The sequence below is a fragment of the Camellia sinensis genome, chromosome 3 (genome assembly GCF_055761805.1).
Source record: "Camellia sinensis isolate YWXY chromosome 3, ASM5576180v1, whole genome shotgun sequence".
NCBI classification, from domain to species: Eukaryota; Viridiplantae; Streptophyta; class Magnoliopsida; order Ericales; family Theaceae; genus Camellia; species Camellia sinensis.
This window is the reverse complement of record NC_138963.1, coordinates 177006665-177019628: the sequence shown is the minus strand read 5'-3', so window position 1 is coordinate 177019628 and position 12964 is coordinate 177006665. Positions and strand designations below refer to the sequence as shown.

At 49.7% G+C, this 12964-nt stretch overlaps 1 long non-coding RNA gene and 1 pseudogene across 2 annotated transcripts in view; one reads left to right on the top strand and one right to left on the bottom strand.

Annotated features, from left to right (window-relative positions):
• The window catches only part of LOC145789051 (glycosyl hydrolase 5 family protein-like), a 30288-nt pseudogene extending 20462 nt beyond the window's left edge, over positions 1 to 9826 (bottom strand). The window contains exon 1 of the transcript XR_014364803.1: positions 9401 to 9826. The product of XR_014364803.1 is annotated as a glycosyl hydrolase 5 family protein-like (transcript). The remainder of the gene's footprint in view (positions 1 to 9400) is intronic.
• Positions 1 to 12964, top strand: part of LOC145822941 (uncharacterized) — a 67190-nt gene that overhangs the window by 46454 nt on the left and 7772 nt on the right. The window lies entirely within an intron of this gene.

Here is a 12964-nt window from a genome sequence, read left to right as displayed (position 1 = left end):
GGACACCCGCCCACAACAGAGGCAAAGAACCGAGCCCCTCAGAAACAACCGCCGGCGTACCCCACCCCGGCAGCCAGCCCAACCTAACTAAGGCCATGACCGCCCCTCACAACAGCCTCGGCCCCCAGGTAATCCCCCTCTGCCAGTTGGTGAAATCCGAGTCATTTCTGGCGGCCTTGCTTGTGGCGGACCATCCCACTCCACTCAGAGGGCAGAGCTCAAGAAGATAAGGCAAGGCTCGGACATAGCAATGGACATAGTAGACCGACCCCCCAAACAGCTCAAGCAGGGGATAGAGCCCATCACCTTCACGGACGCCGACTGTACTGGCATCCGTTATCCTCATGATGACCCTCTCGTCATCTCCGCCCTTCTCTCCAACTATAAGGTCAGACGGGTTCTCATCGACAACGGCAGTTCTTCAGACATCATATTCCTCAGCTACTTCTGCCAGCTCAAAATTGGAGAGGAAAGTCTGTCTCCCCTCAAAACCCCTTTGGTCGGTTTCACTAGTGACCGCGTGACCTCCATCGGCTCCATCGATCTCCCCATCACCATCGGCGAATACCCACGGCAGACTACCAAGTTGTTCACCTTCCTTATGGTCGACTGTCCCTCTGCCTACAACATTATCCTTGGTCGCACCGCCCTCAACGCTTTCTAAGCTATCACTTCAACCTACCACCTCGCCATAAAGTTTCCCACCGACCAGGGCATCGGGACAGTACGGGGAGAGCAGACCATAGCCAGGGAATGTTATGTCACCTCACTCAAGGAAGTCAAGCTGAAGGAGGCCATGATCATTGAAAGACTTGACGCCCGAGATGAGGACGAGCTGGTCAGAGGCGAACTGGTAGAGGAGCTCGTTGAGATTCCCATCGATCCCACCAACCCAATGAAAACTGCTAAGATCGGCAGCCAACTATCCCTCCAAGCTAAGGCCGACCTTATTACCCTTCTGACCGAGCACAATGATGTATTTGCCTGGACTCATTCAGATATGCCAGGCATTGACCCTTCTTTCATAACTTATCGCCTCAGCATTGAACCTCATTTCCGACCTTACCGCCAGAAGCAACGCATCTTTCATCCGGAGCGCAATACTCTTATAGCCGCAGAGGTCGACAAGCTCCTTGAGGCCCAATTTATCAAAAATGTCGACTACCCTAAGTGGTTGTCAAACGTGGTCCTCGTCCGCAAGAACAATGGCAAATGGCGACTCTGTGTCGATTACTCTGACCTGAACCGAGTTTGCCCCAAAGACAGCTATCCTCTTCCCCGCATAGATCTGTTGGTCGGCGCCACGGCCGGTCATCAAATGCTCAGCTTCATGGATGCTTTCTCTGGCTACAACCAAATCCTGATGCACCCGTCCGATCGGGAACATACATCCTTCATCACCGACCGAGGTGCCTACCATTACCGAGTAATGCCATTCGGATTGAAGAACGCTGGGGCCACCTACCAACGGTTGGTCAATGCCGTCTTCCATCACCAAATAGGTCGGAATATGGAAGTATATGTCGACGACATGCTAGTCAAGAGCAAACTCTCCACTGATCATCTGACCGACCTGCGGGAGACCTTCGCCACCCTACGTAAGTACCAAATGAAGCTCAACCAAGAGAAATGCGCCTTCGGCGTAGGATCCAGGAAGTTTCTGGGTTTTATGGTCAGTCAGCGGGGTATTGAAGCTAACCTTGAAAAGATCAAGGCCTTGGTCGAGATGCAGTCACCCAGACCGGTTAAGGAGGCCCAAAGACTCACTGGCCGAGTTGCAGCCCTCAATCGTTTCATTTCCCGCGCAACAGATAAGTGCCTACCATTCTTCAAAGTTCTTCGGCAAACTTTTGAATGGACATCTGAATCCGAAGAGGCTTTTCAACAGTTGAAACAGTGCATGGCCAACCCTCCCCTCCTTTCACAGGCAATCATGGGCGAACCCCTCTTCCTCTACTTAGCCGTATCAAACACCACCGTTAGTGCAGCACTTATCAGGGAAGACGGCTCTGTCCAACGATCAATCTACTACATTAGTCGGGCCCTCCAGGGAGCGGAACAGAACTACCCACTGTTAGAAAAATTGTCCTTGGCCTTGGTCATCGCCTCCAGATGACTCCGTCCTTACTTCCAAGCCCATTCCATAGTGGTCCTCACCGACCAACCCTTGAAGAAGGTCATGCAGCAACCAGAACTTTCCGGCAGACTCATGCAGTGGTCAGTGGAACTCAGCCAGTTTGACATCTCATACCGACCCCGAACAGCAATTAAGGGGCAGGCTATAGCCGACTTCATCCTGGAATTCACTAATCCCACCCCAACCACTGCCTCTCCACCCCCACCAGCTCCCATCGAGCCAGAAGACCCTCACTCTTGGACCCTCAACGTCGACGGATCATCCCACAAGCAAGGTAGTGGGGCGGGCCTCATCCTCACTACCCCTGAGGGTGGTTATTTCAAATGTGCACTCCGTTTCTTGTTTGAGGCTAGTAACAATGAGGCCGAATATAAGGCACTGATAGCAGGCCTACGCCTAGCCAGGGACATTGGTGTCAGCCACATCCGAGTGCTCAGTGACTCCCAGCTCATCGTCGGACAGATCACGGGAGAATTCGATGCCAATGAGGACACAATGCGGGCTTACAGGGATCTTGCACTTCCCCTTGTTCGCCTCTTCAATACCTTCCACATCAAGCACATTCTTTGGGCGGAGAACTCTGAGGCAGATGAGATGGCCCAGTTGGCTTCCGCAAACCAGTCCGACCTCAGCAGTGGTGTCCACCTCAAATACCTATCCCACCCCTCCATTTCCCCCGACCAGCATGAAATACAATTCCTTCAAAATGAGCCCATCCCTTGGGCGTCGGACATCTTTCTATTCCTGACAACGAGGGAACTTTCAAACGACCAACAGCAAGCCACCAAAGTCAGGGCCCGGTCGTCCAATTACATCATCGTCAGCGGTATTTTGTACAAACATGGTTTCTCACGCCCTTATCTGCGGTGCCTCAATCCGACTCAAGCAACTTATGTGATGCAAGAAATTCATGAGGGTATCTGCGGCAATCACTCGGGCGACAGGTCCCTGGCCCACAAGATACTTCGCACTGGATATTTCTGGCCTACTCTCAACCAAGATGCGGCTAACTTCGTGCTCAAATGTGATAAGTGTCAGCGTTTTGCCAATATCCCCCGTGTCCCTCCTACTGAATTGATCACACTTTGAAGTCCCTACCCGTTCGCCAAGTGGGGGATTGACCTAGTTGGCCCCTTACCCACCGGCCGAGGCCAGACCAAATTTGCCATTGTCACCATTGATTATTTTACTAAGTGGGTAGAGGCAGAACCGCTTGCCACCATTACCGAGCGAAACACAACCAAGTTCATCTGGCAGTTGATCGTTTGCAGATTTGGCATTCCCCGGGCCATTGTTTCCGACACCGGCAAACAATTCGACAACGCCAAGTACAGGAAGTTCTGTGCGGACCTCCAAATTCAACCATGTTTTTCTTCCCCTGGACATCCCCAAGCCAACGGCCAAATTGAGGTCACCAACCGTTCTCTTCTGAAGATCATCAAAACCAAGCTAGAAGCTGCCAAGGGACTTTGGGCCGAAGAACTGCCAAATGTACTTTGGGCTTACCGAACTACAGCACGGACTCCCACTGGGGAAACTCATTTTCGCTTAACATACGGCGCTGAGGCGGTTATTCCGGTAGAAGTCAGTCTGCCTACCCCTAGAGTTTTACATCCGGATCCAACACTTACGGAAAAGCTCCGTCGGGCAGACCTGGACCTAATTGAAGAACTCAGAGAAACCACTGCTGTCCGACTAGCCTCATACCAACAGAAAATGAGAGCACACTACAACTGCCAAGTCCGACCAAGGGAGTTCGCCGTAGGGGACCTTGTCTTGAGAGAAGCAACCCTTGCTACCAAAAATTCGACCGAGGGCAAACTGGCACCCAAATGGGAGGGACCCTACGTTGTGAAGGCCCGACCACGTCCGGGCACTTACCAACTTCAGGACATGGAAGGTCGAGATCTCCCCCACCCCTGGAACGCTGAACACCTGAAGCGCTACTTTCAATAAGTCCCTACTCTTGTATTGCTCAGTTGTTGTATTTTCTTTTTACTTTGTTACATAAAGTAAACTTGTATCGACTGAATTACACTGATCATGACAACAAATCTATACCTTGGCTATCTATGTGTTGTCTCAATAACATTCTCATTTGCAGCACTTATTACAAGTCTCAGCCAGACCGACCGTCAACAGCCTCTGCCAGACCGAACATGAAGTACTCGGCCTGCCTAAAAAGCCTCAGCCAGACTGAGCACTAAAAACCTCAACCAGACTGAGCACGAAAAAGCCTCGGCCAGACCGAGCACTAACAGCCTCTGCCAGACCGAACATAAAGTACTCGGTCTGCCTAAAAAGCCTCAGCCAGACCGAGCACTAAAACCCTCAGCCAGACTGAGCACGAAACAGCCTCGGCCAGACCGAGCACAAACATCCTCTGCTAGACCGAGCGCCACAGTCTCAGAGTCAGACTCAGTTACCTACAATGTCTTGCCCCAAATGAGCACGCAATGCAAGACTCGGTCAAGACCACCCATGCAAATTCCATGCTCATGGAATTAGTAGACACACTTAGTCACAATTCCAGCTCCAAATCTCTAGACCACTTTTTGCTCAATCGAATTCCAAAACCGTTCTTACACAAGTCAGGTTATGCTTTTCTCAATCACACTCACAAACCAAGCCTTACTCCGTAAACCACTAACCTACTTGAGCAGTGTGGCAAACGCAAACTTGTAATTTTACTGCATTTTAAATTTCACTCTACATTGTTACCAGTTCAATTTCACTCTGCATTGACGAGCTACTAAATTTACCCTGCATTAAGTTTTTATTACAAGTTCACCTTTACTCTGCATTGAGTGTTTATTACACGTTTACTCTGCGTTGAGTTTTTATTACACGTTTACTCTGCATTGAGTTTTTATTACAAGTTCACCTTCACTCTGCATTGAGTTTTTATTACACGTTTACTCTGCATTGAGTTTTTATTACAAGCTCACCTTCACCCTGCATTGAGTTTCTATTACACGTTTACTCTGCATTGAGTTTTTATTACAAGTTCAACTTCAAACGCACAAGCAAAAATAGTGAAATGCACAACACAACTGAAATTTTATTTATCCACAACTTTATACAAAAGTTCATTACAGCAATTCAAAAAACAAAAAAAAAAAAACAACAACAACAACAACAAAAACAATGTCAGTACATAGTCTCTTTCTCCTTCCTCCCCAGTTACTCCTCCTCACTGGAGAGGAGGTCTTCTTTTTCAATGCCCTCATCCAGGGGGGTTTGGGCCACATTGTCTTCGCCAATCGTTACACTACTAAGTTCTAAGTCTGGGAGCAGCTCTTCAGCTCTACGTTTGAATGTCTTCCAGCTACTGTCCCAGTACTCAACTATTTCGTGCTTATAAAAGTCTGACTGCTGGAAGCTCTCAATAACTTCTGCTTCAGTTCTACCTCCAGTAGTCGTCCTCGATGGGCCCGCCCCCCCAAATTCTTGCCTAGTCAGGCTGCTCGCGACCGCGGCATCAACCGCCATCTGAAATTCGGTAGACCCTTTGAATTGCTCCATTGCTACGATGCTTAGATCGGGATAAGTCGCCCTTTTAGAGGCTGCCTTCGCCCTCTCTTCGTCCAGCTCTTTCTGCAGGGTCGCCCTTTCTGACGTAGCCTTTGCCTTTTCTGCCTCTAATTCCTTCTTCAGGCTCTCCTTCTTTGCCGTCACCTGCGCTCTCTCTGTTTCCAACTCCTTCTGAAGCCTCTCCTTCTCCTCTACTGCCTTGGCGTGCTCGCCCTCCAGTTCCTTCTGGAGATCGCCCACTTTGCCATCGGCCTCATCTTTTGCCTGACCAGCTCTTCATTACTGCTCATGGCCTCTTCATGTTGCTCGACTGCGATGGCACAGGCTCTTTGGGCCTCCTCCAACTTCATCTGCTCGCCAGCAAGTTGGAACTCGAGCGACATAACCTGGCGGCGTGTGCTCTCCAACTCCACCTCAACTGCTTGCAGTTCAGCATGGGCAACTTTCCAACTCGCCCTCTCCCTCTCCCTCTCCAACTTCGCAAGCTGGGCCTTGGCCTCATCTGCCTTGAGTTTGGCAGCCCCTGCTAAGGTGGTTACCTCAATTTGGGTGGAGCATAACCCCCTCAGCAGTTCAGCCTCGTTGAATCTGGATGCCCAGCGCAGGGCTACCTCTTCTACGATCCCCACCAGGCGGTCTGCTCCTGCCCTAGCTGGGCCTTCTTCTCCCTCTAGCCGCCTAGCCACCGCGCGAGCGTGGTAGATCGCTGTGGTCAGACTAACTCCCCCTTCTTGGGGTGTAGGGCCCCCATGGGGCTGCTCTTCTCTTCTTGAGCCAAGGCCGCTTGCCCCATCTTCTCCTTGCCCTTCAGGGGCGGCCCTCGCGACCCCTGCGACGATCGCCGCCACCACTGGCACCACCTCCATGCCCTCTAAAGCAACATCCACCGCTTCTGGGCCACCTACCCTTCCTGGGGTCCCCTTCACTTCTCCCCCCTCAGCCCCCTTGGCAGCACTGGTTTCCTTCACACTTGTCTCCCTCCTCCTCTTCTGGGCAGGCACTCCCCCACTTCGCCTCACCCTCTTCTTCTTCTTCCCCACGCCCAACGCCTCTATCTCCTTCAAAGACCTCTCCTTCAAAGGGTCTGTTGGGGGCGGTCGTGGCACAAAATCGCCTAAGTTTTTCTCTCCCAAGGGTTTGGGACGAGGTCGAATCCTCTCCCTCGCAACCGGTTTTGGTGGTCGGTCGGCCTGGGACTCTTTGAATTTTTGGGCTTTAGCAAGGATGGCCTGATCCTCCGCCTCTTGAGCCCTTCTCCTCGCCTCCAACTCCGCTCGTTCGAGGTCTCCACTACTTGGCTTTGGACCCAACCCTGCCTCAAACAATGCAGACGGCTGAACGAGCTCGTCCTATTTGGCCCCTTCTTTCTCCCTCCACTCCTTCACCCTCCCCTCCGCGGTTGCTCCCAGTTTCGGCTCCACAGACCTGATGGGTACTTTCCAAATGGTACGCACTCCAAACCCCCCATTAGCAGACACGTAGAACCATCGTGGTCGTCATCCCTTGATCGACGACGGCAGCCCCGCCACCAACCCTTTCCCCACTACTGCCTGCAGAGTGACCTACGTCTCATGCTGTCCTGAGGCTTTATAACATGTAAAGAATTCGTCTACTGTCATGGCCTCCCCTCCATTCGCCTTTGGCCATGCACTTGCACAGGCCAGCAGGATCTTCTATGCATTGGGCATTAGTTGCCCCGGTGCTACCTCCAGACGGTTGAGCAGATCCACTACCACCTGCGGCAGTGGCAACCTCAGTCCACCCTTCAGAGCTTCCTCATAAAGGGAAAACTCTCATAGCCTGGCGTCAAACGGCCTTTCCGTTGATGTCGGCAGCAATAGCTCCACTTCCCCAGGGATCTGGTATTTTTCGCGGATAGCCTCCAACTACGCCGTAGTAATCGTGGATTTGTCATCCTTCGTGTGCCAATGATTTGGTTTCGCTTGGCTGATTGGCTTTGGAGCTGCTATCATGGTGGAACCATGGGATTGTACCACCGACTCCCCCACCCTCTCTGTCTTATACTGCGCCGCTAGCTCCACTGCATCATCATCTCCAAGTGGGTCTACCCTGACAATCGCATTTCCTTCTTGGGCCATTTCTGTGGTGTGTTTACGAATCGTTTCGGCGGCAGGTACAAGGAAATCGAAAAAGTGTTGCAGATGTGTATTGTGAGCAACAAAGGAATTCACACTTGGAATATTTTGAGTTTTCGTAAACAAGTAGGTGAATCGAATAATGCTGAAAGCCCACGGTTTGCCCGTATTCCAAGGATCCCAATTAATTTTTGCCAGTTTGAAAAATTTTCAAAATCATCTGCCAAAACTGTCTCTTCAACACCCATAATGACTTACCGTTTCATTTCTGATCCAACGCCTAATCTTCCCCCCTACGGGATATTGCCACGTGCACGGCCACGATCCACTGTCTCCTCCTCTTACCCTGTCTTTTCCCCTTCAACTCACCACGTGACACGCCGCGTCTCGAGCCCCACGCCCCTCCACCTTACCCTTCGTGGTCGGCTCTCCTTGCTGTCGACCATACCACTCGGCCAATACCGCGGTCAGCCCTCTCGCTCGGTCAAACGCCGTAGTCGGCCCTCCTCGCGGTCAGCCCTCCCGCTTGGCCAAATGCCGCGGTCGGCCCTCCTCGCGGTCAACCCTCCCGCTCGACCAAACACCGCGGTTGGGCCTCCTCACGGTCAGCCCTCCTGCTCGGCCAACCACCGCGGTCGGCCCTCTTTGCTGTCGACCATCCCACTTGGCCAACACCTCGGTCGGCCCTCCCGCTCGGCCAACCACCGCGGTCGGCCCTCCTTGGTGTCGACCATCCCACTCGGCCAACCTTGCGGTCGGTCCTCTCCGTGATCGGCCCTTCCACTCGGTCGCCCTCTGCAGTTGGACCACCTCCCGGTCAGTTCACCCCCCTCGATCACCCCTTCCGGTCGACCTCCATCCTGCCAATCCCTAACACACTCATCTACATCATTAATATTCCCTTCGTTGGACTAAAGCTGCACTCGGGAATGGGGGACTACTGACATGTATAAACCCATAAATGCCACGAATCACCTATGGACAATCCAAGCCCATCACTTGGAGCCTAGTGCATAACCCAGCTGGTGAGGTCCAGGACAGCTGGAGTCCAACATGGCATAAAGAGCCAATGACATTCAGACACACGGTAAGAGAAGGACGAGCCACATCAGCAGACAAAGATCTGTAAAGTTATTGCCACTGCACATCACCATTAATGCAGCCCATCACAGCATTTATTACGGCAACACCTCTCTGCCGGAACAGGACCCCCTTACCCTGAGCAAGGTAAGCTACAGCATAGGCTTTCGGTGAGGAGAGCAGGTCGGAAGGCACAGTGAAATGATTGCCAAAGGATATAAGCGAACGTTGAAGACAAGAAAAAGGTTAAGCTTTCTATCTCTAATCTCTCCCTATATACTCTACTTCTCTTCCTAACTTGCTCGTCAGAGGGTTCACTGGGGGACTACCCCGTTCCCCGTTGAACTTGTTTGCAGGTTATCCGGTGGGCTTGATCATTTGGGATTGGGCTTGAGGAGCTTGGACCAGTTCGCTCCATTCACTAGGATAAACTGTATTAACAAAAAACAAAAAATCTTCTTTCATGCTCTCTTTCTCTTTTGATTCCCTTTCCAAGTATACCACCATGTGAATATATACAATTTTCCCAGAAAAGAAAAGAAAAGAAAATTACCTGGAAAACATTGATAAGGCTGTGATCAATGATAGAAGGGTTGTTGACTTGAAAACCGGCAATCGATTCAATCAAACCAAGGTTCCTAAAAGACTGTCTAATAGTTGTGTTAGCCAACGAATCATTGGTTGCCAAGAAAAGAGGCCAAGTGAGCCTAACACAGTTGAATCCCATTAACACAATCTTCTTTGAGATTGAATCAATCGGTTGTTTGCTAAGTCCCTCTGCCACCACAGCATCGAGATGAGAAGCCCAATTCACACATGAGAGTTTCACGCGCCGCCCTGTTTCGTCCACGATCCACCACGAATCGGTGGAGAGTGGAAGCACCGCCGCGGGCTGTGGTAGTGCTATGGTGGTGCTGAGGAAGATGACTGTAAGAGAGAAAATGGGTAGGAGAGAGAAGAAATGTGGGAACCTACACATGTTGAGTTCTTTTGATTTGGATATATTGCTCTGTTCCAAGTCTTATTTATATCAAGGGCTTGTTTAGTTCTTTCTTTATCTTTTTATTTAATTTTATTTTTTTATTGTTTGTTTACTTTTGATATAAACATATTTGGAGATGTCGATGTCATGATGAATTAATGTAATAATTATAAATAGTTAATTTTAAATTATAATGATTATTGTGACCTTATCTATGTTTTGAAATAAAGATAATTTTTTATAAGAAAGCACCATTATTAATATAGTGTACACACGATAATAAATCATTTAATAAAATAAATTAAAATATAAAATAGATTTCAAAAAATCTAAAGAGAACATCTATACAAGAAGGATTCTAATTTTCACACAAGGGAAAAAATAAACATCCATACAGTGAGAAGAAAACCTCTATAAAATGAGGAAATCTCTTCACACTGACATATAATTGTGGGGGCCAAATATTGGGAGTCGTGAAGAGGCCGAACAGTTGAACTAAAAGAGTCGGAATACATAGCACTCAGCATCGTCTCGTACGCTCAGATCCAACCCTACTCGGCCAAATAGCCGGTTGAGCAAGGGGTCGAGTGAAAGGCGGTTTGCTACGAAAGAGGCCGAATGCAGAATTGAAGATGGGTCCAATCCTGAGGCCCAAGAAAGAAGAGATATAAATAAAAGAACATCAGCCATAAAAGAGGTATGTGAGAACCATTACGCTTAACTTAAAATACAAGTAATCCTGAGTGCAGAAACTGACTTGTCCGTCGGAGTGCTAATCCCGGCACCCCCGATCGGAGTGTTTATTCTTTTTCAGGTGACTTGAAGAGGATCACGAGTGTCCCCCAAGATTAGAAGAGTATTTCCAAACCGTATCCCCACAATTGGCGCCGTCTGTGGGAATACTCAAGCACATCCATGGCGGGCGTAACGGAAGATCCTCCAGTAGTCGCTGTAGACCCTACGACCCAAGATAAAACCACTCCAAGAAATATGCTTGGGCCAGACAACATTATCGCAAGAAGGGCCTTGAACTTCGGTTCACCATCGACATCAGCACATGATGCAATGCCAGCGTTTATGGAGCAAGAAAAGCAAAATGACTAGAGGTTGGAGAACATGATCGCTGAGAACGAACGTCTCCGTCAGGATTTGGCTTTGGAAGTGGCGAAGTCCAAACAAGCTGTACACCAGGATCTGGAATGATCCCTGAGGGCAGGTGGTCGACGATCTCAAATTCGGAAACAAGACAGTAGCAGTGATTCTGACTCGTCCTCCCTAGATTCCAAAAAAAAGGGACGAGTAGCAATCTCCAATTCTTCTGAAAGGAGCCCACGTCCAAGGTCTAAACGAAGACGAGATGACTCGGACGACGAGAATCAACATAACCCCTTTGTGCAACGGATCGCAAGGGCGGCTCTTCCCAAAAAGTTCAAAGCTCCGTCATTCACTCTCTATGATGGAAAGTCAGACCCCACCGATCACATCCATCACTACAAGCAAGCCATGACATTGTATGCAGACGACGAGGCCCTAATGTGCCGAATATTTCCCAGCAGTTTGGGTCCATTGGCTGTCAAGTGGTATTATAAACTGGAGCCGGCTTTGATCAAAAGCTTCCACCAACTCCAAAAATCCTTTAGGGCAAGGTTCATCACTAATGAGGTCCAACCGAAGCAAGCCGATTCTCTGTGGGCAATGTAGATTCAACCGGGGGAAACCCTACGTGCTTACTCGGCATGATATTGGGAATGTTTCAATCTGGTAGGTGATGCTTGCAATGACTCCATGGCCATCATCGCCTTTAAAATGGGGCTACATCCTGGCAGTGCCCTCCGCAGTTCCCTGACTAGAAGACCCCACAAAACAGTATGGGCGTTGATGAAGAAAGTGGAGGAATACTACAAAGCGGAAGATGACGCCTTGTGGGTTAAAGCTGGACTCATGGCCAACAAAACAGCCCCTCTTGAAATTGCTCAGCCGATAAGTTTCGTGCACCTCAGAGCCCTGAACTGCTGCAATGGGCTAAACGAGACAAGCAACGGGATTCTCGCCGATCAAGCGATCAGTGCTCTCACCGAGCAAATGAACAATTGCAAGTCGAAAGTAGGCGCACAAAGCGCGCCGACAAGAAATATACGGAGTTTTCAGAGCCAATTAGCTCAGTTATGTCCAAAGTCCAACACCTTCCGTTCTTTAAATGGCCGTCCAAAATGATGGGACCTCCCGACACGAGAAGACGGGATAGGCGGTGTGAATATCACAAGGATCACGGTCATGATACTGACCGTTGCTATGCTTTGAAAGACCACATTGAGGAGTTAGTGTAAGATGGTCGGCTCCAGCAACATGTCCGAAAGAGCGCAACCAAAACAGTTGCCCTTCGGCAGGATTCACCTCCGCTCGGCGTTATCCATATGATCTACAGCCTGCCAACGCCCCCAATCGTGCATGCAATTCAGTCACATCTAGTCCCCCAAAAGCAACTTACACCAACAAAACAGCCCCATGAAGCTCCGAATATTATCTTCGACGATTCTGATCTGATCGGCGTAACACTCCCCACATTGATCCATTGGTCATTGAACTACATGTAAACCGATTTACCGTTGAACGCGTTCTCATAAACCAGGGGAGTACTTCGGAGGTTATGTATTACAAGATCTTCATTAAGCTCGGCTTCAACGAATCAGACCTGTTTCCGGCTCCTTATCCATTATTTGGCTTCAACGTAAATCCAGAGTACCCATTGGGGAAAATCACACTACCCGTTTGAGTGGGCTCCCGAACAGTGGATGTGGAATTCTGGGTCGTCAAGCTTCCTTTGCCATATAATCTCATCATGGGGCGAACTTGGTTGCATACTATGCAGGCCGCGCCAAGCACTTATCATCAGCTGCTACGCTTCCCGACAGAACACGGCATTGAGCAAATCTGTGGCTCCCAACAATCGACATAAGCATGTTATCTCTTTTCTGAAAAAAGGCCAAAGGAGTTGCAAGTGAACTCTATTGAAGTGACGGATAGGGAGAGCCTCGACGATGTTAGGCGGCTCCCTAATGAAAAGGCCATGGAAGCCCTAGATCGAGTTGAAATCAACGGAAACCCAGACAGGATCTTCATGGTCGGCGCCTCCCT